Source organism: Erithacus rubecula (assembly GCF_903797595.1).
Source record: "Erithacus rubecula genome assembly, contig: scaffold_250_arrow_ctg1, whole genome shotgun sequence".
NCBI classification, from domain to species: Eukaryota; Metazoa; Chordata; class Aves; order Passeriformes; family Muscicapidae; genus Erithacus; species Erithacus rubecula.
The window spans coordinates 150623-158208 of record NW_027636072.1 but is presented as its reverse complement, the minus strand read 5'-3'; the positions used below and the strand labels follow the sequence as shown (position 1 = coordinate 158208).

Genomic DNA, 7586 nt, shown 5'->3' with positions numbered 1-7586 from the left:
AGGGATTGGGCTTTGTTACAGAATCAGAGAATATTCTGACCTCACAGTGATCCACAAGGATATGCAAGTTCAGCTCTGTCTCAAAGAATTCTATCATAATTTTAAATCAACTTGCTTGCCTTCTCCCAAACTCCCCTTATGACATTTCTTTTTCTGTTTTCATTTCCTATGGGAAAACAAGTAGACATCATAAGAGCCCAACCAAACATTTCACATTGTGCACCTGAGAAGAAGGAAACAGCCATGAAGCCAGCAGAGAGTGAAGAGAGTCTTTGCACTGCTGTTTATCGCCGACCCTACAGGGACAGGGTGATTCATTTGCTTGCTCTGAGGACGTACAAGAAGCCAGAGTTACTTGCCCGCTTGCAGAGAGATGGAGTCATGCAAAATGACAAGGGAACCCTTGGCAAGATCCTCCAGCAGGTGAGATTGTGCAGTTTGGCTCCAGCAATTTTCTTCCTCCACGTTGTTCTTTTATCCTTAATTTTTACTTGTTCCTCCACTGTTTAAATAAGAAACTTTCCTTTTAAAATATTTCCTGTTCAACATGGCTGTTGTTGAATTATGCAAACATTCATAGATCATCAGAATATTTCCTCTTTTGCTATGAGCAACGTCCGAGGGGATAATTCAGATGGACACAGTTTTGGATGCACAGAGTTGCTTCTTAAATGGATTCACATACTTGCTTCCCTTTCCAACACAATCTTAGTTCTGGTTTTAAGACATGAATTCTTGATTCTGGGTATATTTGTTACTTTGCATTTTTTATAACTAGAGACAGACATCAACAGAGACCACCAGAGCAATATCAGTGTTTATTATGTTTTCAAAAAAGAAAAAGGGCAGATTTTGAGAGATGATGGTGGTGTGTTGTTGAGTTATTTAATGTGTTATAGCAGTCAAATTGATGGAGATTTTCCTGTCTCCATCTCAGCAGGAACTCTCAGCAGTGTCAGGTGATGTAGTCTAAACCAGCACACTTCATATCAGTGGTCTTGAGGTTTTACTACCTCATTTTACCTTTTTGAGTAGATTTTGTATTTGTTTTGAGAAAGATATGAACCTCATTTACTGTCAAAGGAATAGAACAAGACAAGATCATGACTTTCTCATAGAAGGACTCTGCAGGAATGAACCCTGGCTCTGCCACATGAAGAGGGAGGGACACTGGGCCTGACCAGATCTGCTTACACATTGTGGCACTAAATGTTGTTTTGAAAGGAACACTTATGAAATATGAATACTCACTTGTTTCCAATCAGTGATACTTTGATTCAGCTTAAAACTCATGATAGAGGAATAAATCCTCTCTGTGTCACAGGATATTGTTCAGTTCCAATTGGGTGAACACAAAGAGGTGTTCAGAACCAGCTGGATGTCTGTAGTTTGCATTTAGCAACCATAAAAAACGTCTGTTTTCTGAAATGTCTGCCTGTAGGTAGCCAACCTGAATCTAAAGGATAATTCCTTCAGTCTGAAGGAACATCTGTTTCAGACCCTTCAGACTGATTGGCCTGGCTACACTGAAATGGATAGGGAGAAGTTGAAGTTAATACTTGCTAGGTAAGTTCAGTCTTTAGAGGAAGGAGAAGAGACTCTTCAGAACAAACACCCTGGGAGATGAAGCCTCACTTGTTAGAATATACTGAGTCAGCAGCAACCCATCAGGGTCCTGCAGTCCAACTCCCTGGCCCTGCACAGGACACCACAAGAATCACACCCTGTGCCCAAGACTGTTGTCCAAATGCTTCCTGAGCTCCTGCTACAGTGACCAGGGGCCACGAGAGCCTGTTCCAGTGCTTGGACACTCTCTGGAGCAAGAATGTTTTCCTGATATCCAGCCTAAAGCTCCCTCAAATCAGCTTCATGCTGTTTCCTTGGCTCCTGACACTGAATGTCTGTATAACCTGAAACAAAAGAACTATGACTGTTGATATTGAGGCCTTGGAACATGAAATGTTTCACCACCCTCACAGCAAATCAACTCCATCTCAGAACCCCACCAGCACCAGGCAAGCACCATCTCCAGGACCTTCTGAGACACATGCTCCAGCAAGACCTGCTCAGGTATTTGGTGCATTTTTAACATTCTCTATTGTGTATTAAGGTTTGGCCCTCTGCTGATGGTGTAAAAGCTGTGATGTGCATGTGCAGGACCGGGCCAAAGCATGTTGTGCCTCAGGCATTCTGACTGCTTTGGCAGGAAGGTTGTGATCAGAAGAGAGGATCCTGCAGGGGTGCAGCAGCACTGTCCTGAGCCAACTTTCTGCTCTGCCAGGAGACTCGAGCTCAGTCCCTGATCTCAACTCATTCCCTGCAGAAGGACTCAAAGGCTGGCTCTGCATGCATGACAAAACTGGGACAAAAGACTACTGTAAAGAAGAGGCTGCTGTACATAAAAGGGTGGGGCAGATGGGGCCCTCTGGCTTCCTTTTCCCTCTCTCTTGCTTTCATTCTCATTGTTTACTCCAGATCTACACAATCCATGTGACAGGACCAGCACAGGTTCTAGAGAAGTGTGATATTCCCTCACTCCCTTCTCTGCCTTAATTTCTCTCCTCCTTTGCCCTGCCTGGGAACAGCATGGCTATCCTGTTCTACTCAATCCTCAGTCCTGGATTTTGCTGTGGGAGTGAGGAGCTTGTGGCCGTGTGCTGTGCCATGTGAGCCAGCACAAGGTCATTGGGAGGACTGAGAGATGGAAGTGAACTGAAGAAAATGGAAGAGCTCATAAGTCACCACTTGTGAAAGTCTCTTGTGTAAAGTAAAGAATATTTCAGCCATCAGCTTTTGAGTTTAAAGAATGGAGTGGCTGCTGGAGTGAAGGCAACCGCACCTAAAAGCACAAGATTGTCCTGACATGTGACTGATGTCTTTTTTCATCATCTTGATGAGAATTCACAACCAACCAGCACACCCTGTACTCCTGGGTTGTGTCAGTGATGCACTGACCTTGTCTTTAACAGGGAGACAGCTAAAACAGACTCTTTAGTAAATCATATGTGTATCTGTGACACAAGAGCTCTGTACAAGCATGAATTGGGAGCTAGAAAAAAAACAACTGGACCTCCCCATTTTGGGGAAGCCTTAGATAGAGCTGCTGAAGGGAGTGTCTTTCTACCAAAACCTTTTAGCTACAAACTTGAATTCTTGATGAGAAAGTAGAAATGACATAGAACATGCATGATCTTTTCATTTAAGGAAAATTTGTTTCTAACCATTGGCACTTCAGAAATGCTCCTTTTTTACAAATGGGAGCAAATCCTGATCCTGATGATAGATTAATGAATTAATTATTTTGTTATTGATGCAGAAACGGCCTCTGGCTTCTGACTTCACCAGTCCTGTGCTGAGCAAGAAGAGGTGAATTGGTCACCAGCAGTTCACCAGTCACGTCCAGCCAGCAGCTGGAGGTCTCTCTTCCTCCTGGGTGCTGCCTTCCACAGCCCTTTGTAATCAGAACATGTCTCCAAGGGTTGGCTCCATTTCCCCTTGCACCCATGAGGTGCACCAGAACAACAAATTCCAGAGTTCTAGAGTCCCAGAGCCTGCCATGGAGCAGATGGGGAGAAAAATGATTTGGAAAGCCTGAAGCAGTCACATCCTTTGGATTTTGATGAAGGTATTAATATGCCGCTTTTCCTAACTCCTCCCTGGAGAACTGTGGTGTAAAGATTTGGTTATTCAGACAGCCTCTGCCTGAATTAGGTGACAACTGAGATCCTTTTCAATTGTACAGATGTTATTAACAGTAAATGCAACCCAGAGAGATAGAAAGGAATAAGAGAGGAGAGGTGGGGTGTAGAGAAGAGAGAAACATTAGGTATGAAATCATCACCACCACATGGATTCTCTGTGGTACAGCCAGTTCATCTTCACCCTTGGTCTTGTCAGTGGTGGGGGTCCCCAAATGGCTCTGGGGGTACCACCTTTATAGTGCCCAAGATTTGAGTACCCACAGGTACAGATGGTCACAGCTGCTCTTAGATCTTGGGCTGGAAGGGATGCAAGTGTCTTTTCCTTACACACAGTCTCTACAGCAAGAAAAAGATTCTTGCTTGAGTCTAAAAACATGCGAGCATTGTTCTTCAGGAGCCACAAAATTCAGAGCAGCTGGTGAAGAAAAAATCTGGACTGTGTTTCAAGTTGGGGCTTAAGCTGCAGCTTTTGTGCTGACTGAGCCATGAGAGCAAATGCACTTTTGGAAATGAAATACTCACAGCAAAGCTCTTCTTACAGGTTGTATTGAACATACTGTGAATCTCCTGCTGAGAAGAGTGCAGAAAATTTTCATCCAAACTTTGTTTCATGGGAACTTTGGGCCTCTGGAATGGACAAGGAAGTGGCCATAAAACATGGCATGAGAAGAACTCTAGCCTTTTTCTCTATTTCCTTTTAGAACCTCCATGTTCATCACTCTCTCTCCCCCTCTGTCTATCTCTAGCTGTTGTCTTTTGTGAAACTGCATCTGCTGCTGCATGACTGGAATGGCTGTAGAGATGCCACCTCATGCATTCAGAACAGAAAAGCTGAGCTGGGCTTTACACCATGGTAGTGCAGTAGAGAAAAGTGGCCATGCCTTCTTTCTACAGCCCAGAACTGGACACTGGAGAGAAAATTCTGTGTGCCCCATTATTGATTTTTGGAGCTTTTTTCAGAGTAATTTTCTGTGAGAACAAAGCTCTGAAGGACTTTTACAAGACTACCCAGTAGGTATTTTTTGGCTTTTGAAAGATCTCCTGATGAAAAGTTTCAAAAATTCTGCTTTTCTGCAGGAGAAGGAAAACAAACTTCCATTGTCTCCACATGCTCTGCCACAAACACCCAAGCAGACTACTTGAGGTGAGTGAAGGAGCAGTTGAGCCTTGGCACTCGCAGTGGGTGCCCTGTGAAGCTCTTCCCAGTTTTGAAAGGATGATGTTGAGGTTTTGCTGGCCCTGCATGGCTAAGAGCTGAAATGAACACCGAGGTGGGTTCAGGCTGGGCTGGCCCTCCCTTCCTGCAGTGCAGTTGCTCAGGGTCAGCTGCAGCAGTGGTGCTGCATCCCCCCCTTGTATTTGCAGTGCAGGAGGGGAGGCAGAACTGTGTGTGTGTGGTATCAAACACTGGAATGGCTGCCAGCTGCTGTCAGAGCAGTGATGTTGGCAAGGGCACCCAGGCCTCCTGCAGCCCTGGGGCTCTGGGGCAGCTGTGCCCTTTGGAGCAGGCACTGCAGGGCCCTGGGTCACATTGGATACAGCCAGGGATGCTCCGTGGGAAGGCTGAGGGCAAGGTGGTCCTGCAGGGGAGCAGCTGAGTGAGGCCTGTGCAAGGACTCTTGCTAGGAAATGTCACTGGGCAGAACCCAGAAGTCCAGGCTATTTCTTCTCCAGTACCTCCCCAGATGTTGAAAGACATCTGTGGATTTCAGAAGACACCAGCATAGCAGTCAGGTGCATCTGGCCTGGGATGCATCCCTGGCACAAGCTGCTCTCTGTCTTGATATTGAATTTTAACTTGTTAAAGATTTACTGCTTGCAGCAATGAATCTCAGGAGGTTTATAAGGATTTTTTCCAGTGTGGAGGGAGTTTTTGTCATTCAAAATAACCTGGTGTACAGTCCCAGAAAAGCAGAAGCATTGGTGTGTCAGTGTTGGGAAGTGGTGTCTGTTTCTCTCATTACCACTTCATCTTGCATTTGTATCACGAGTTTGGTAAACCTCACTCGTTTTTATTTGAATGAGAAGGGAATGAAAAAAAATTTTCACCCATCAATTGCTTCAGGCATTAATGAGTTTTACCCTCATTAGGAGCTGATGTGGTTTGTGTTTTTGTAGTTGCACTTTCAGACTTATACAGAGTTTGTTTTTAATGGCTGCATTACAAGCACCTCAGTTCAAGGGTCATTTTTGCAAATGCTGTCCACTAGAAGAATCAGATATTATCATGAACTCTGCTTTGCTGTTAGACAGGCAGACATCAATGGAGCTCATAAGTTCAATTCTGTGTAATCAGAACCATAAATTCAGTTCCTGCCAAAAGTGTATTTCAGATGGGTTCTCAAAAGTAAATGTTGATTTAAAAGTTTTTCCTATATTATTTAGCTAAGCAATGTTTATTCTCTTCTTGAAATTGTGGTCTTTGTTGGTCATTTGATATTTGAAAGAAGTGCCAATATTTTCTAAATGTGCTTCACTTACTAATGAAGGAAACCTCTACAATATAAACTGTAAGTAACTAAGTGTCATAGAAATGTGGCAGATTTCTGGAGTGACCTGACTACATCCTCTTAAAGCAAAGAACTTGCCTGTAGAAACAGTCAGTCCCAGAGCAACTAACTCGAACCTTGGGAGTCTCTGTTTGACATTTGCCACGTGGTTGCTGCAAAACGACACATGTGCTTTATGAAATAGGAACACATTAGAATGTTCTCTTAGAGTTCACTCACAGAAAACTGATCTATTTTTTTCCTTTAGAAAATACAGTGCCATAGTCTCCTTGGAGCAACGCCAGCACTACAAGGATGATTTCAATGCAGAGTATGAGGAATACAGGAATTTACATTTTCAGATTGATAAGATCAACAAAGATTTTACACAGTTTTATGAGCAATGGAAGAGTCTAATTCCAGGCTCTGAAGCCTATAAGGTAAAGAAAGATAAAACTATGAAGAGTGAGTTTCATCCGAACAATGACTTGGATTCCCTGGAGCTGCTCAGTGAGACAAAGGGAAACTGCAGCACTGGCACATGTGCTCAGACACTGCTTGGGCTGGGTCTGATTTTTGTGAAACCCTGCCCAAAACACCCTGTTTGAGCTGTCTGTGAACAAAGAGTAAGGTGAGGTGTGTCTCAAGCAGAGTCTTGGAGCATGTGCTCCTTCTGTTCCCTATTGAGAGGCTTAATTGCAGATCTTGGGGGATGCTGGAGCTGGGGATTGGTTTTTGCCAAGCTCCCAGAACAGTGGTGGCTCACAGAGGAGAAAATCTCTACAGTCAAACTGAGGGCTCTTTTAGTGTTTTGCATAGGTTTGCATTTTATGGTTGGAGTGAAACGTTCTTCTTTTTTTTTTTTTTTTTTTTTTTTTTGAAGATGCTGCTTCATCAAATCCTGACAGAGTATCAGCAGTTACAGCAGGTATGTGTGGCGCCAGACCTGCAGGGCCATGGTTACTGCTGAGTGTGGCTCAAGGCTTTTTTAAAGCAAAGGACATCAGATTCTAAACTCTGCAGAAATGTTTGCATGCCCTAATTTTCTTTTGCTTTCTCCTTCACAGGGCAGCCCCAGCTACTCTGAAATGAAGAGCAGGTGCCAGTACCTCCACAAAAAGCTGTCCCATATTCAGAGCCGAATATCTGAATTTGACAAGCAATAAGTGGAGTCCTGGCACCACACATCTGCTTCAGCCATAAAAACCAGTGACCTCTGGATTTTTCTTTCAAATTTGAGATTAGGCTTTTAGGATTATATAGGTTAATATAGAACAGTAATTTACATTGGAACTGAACAGTATATTATTTGTTGAAAATGTAGGATTAGATGGAAGAAGTATAGGAAGTTTTGGAAGTAGAAAGAAGTTAGTATTGAACTTGAAAAATAAAGAAA

General features: G+C 43.6%; 1 long non-coding RNA gene across 1 annotated transcript; it reads left to right on the top strand.

Moving 5' to 3' along the window:
• The first annotated feature begins 371 nt into the window (after positions 1–371).
• On the top strand, positions 372–2177 carry LOC306815850. Its single transcript, XR_013777490.1, has 3 exons — positions 372–423; positions 1442–1566; positions 1980–2177. It is a non-coding gene; the product is annotated as an uncharacterized lncRNA (long non-coding RNA).
• Positions 2178–7586: the final 5409 nt, after the last annotated feature.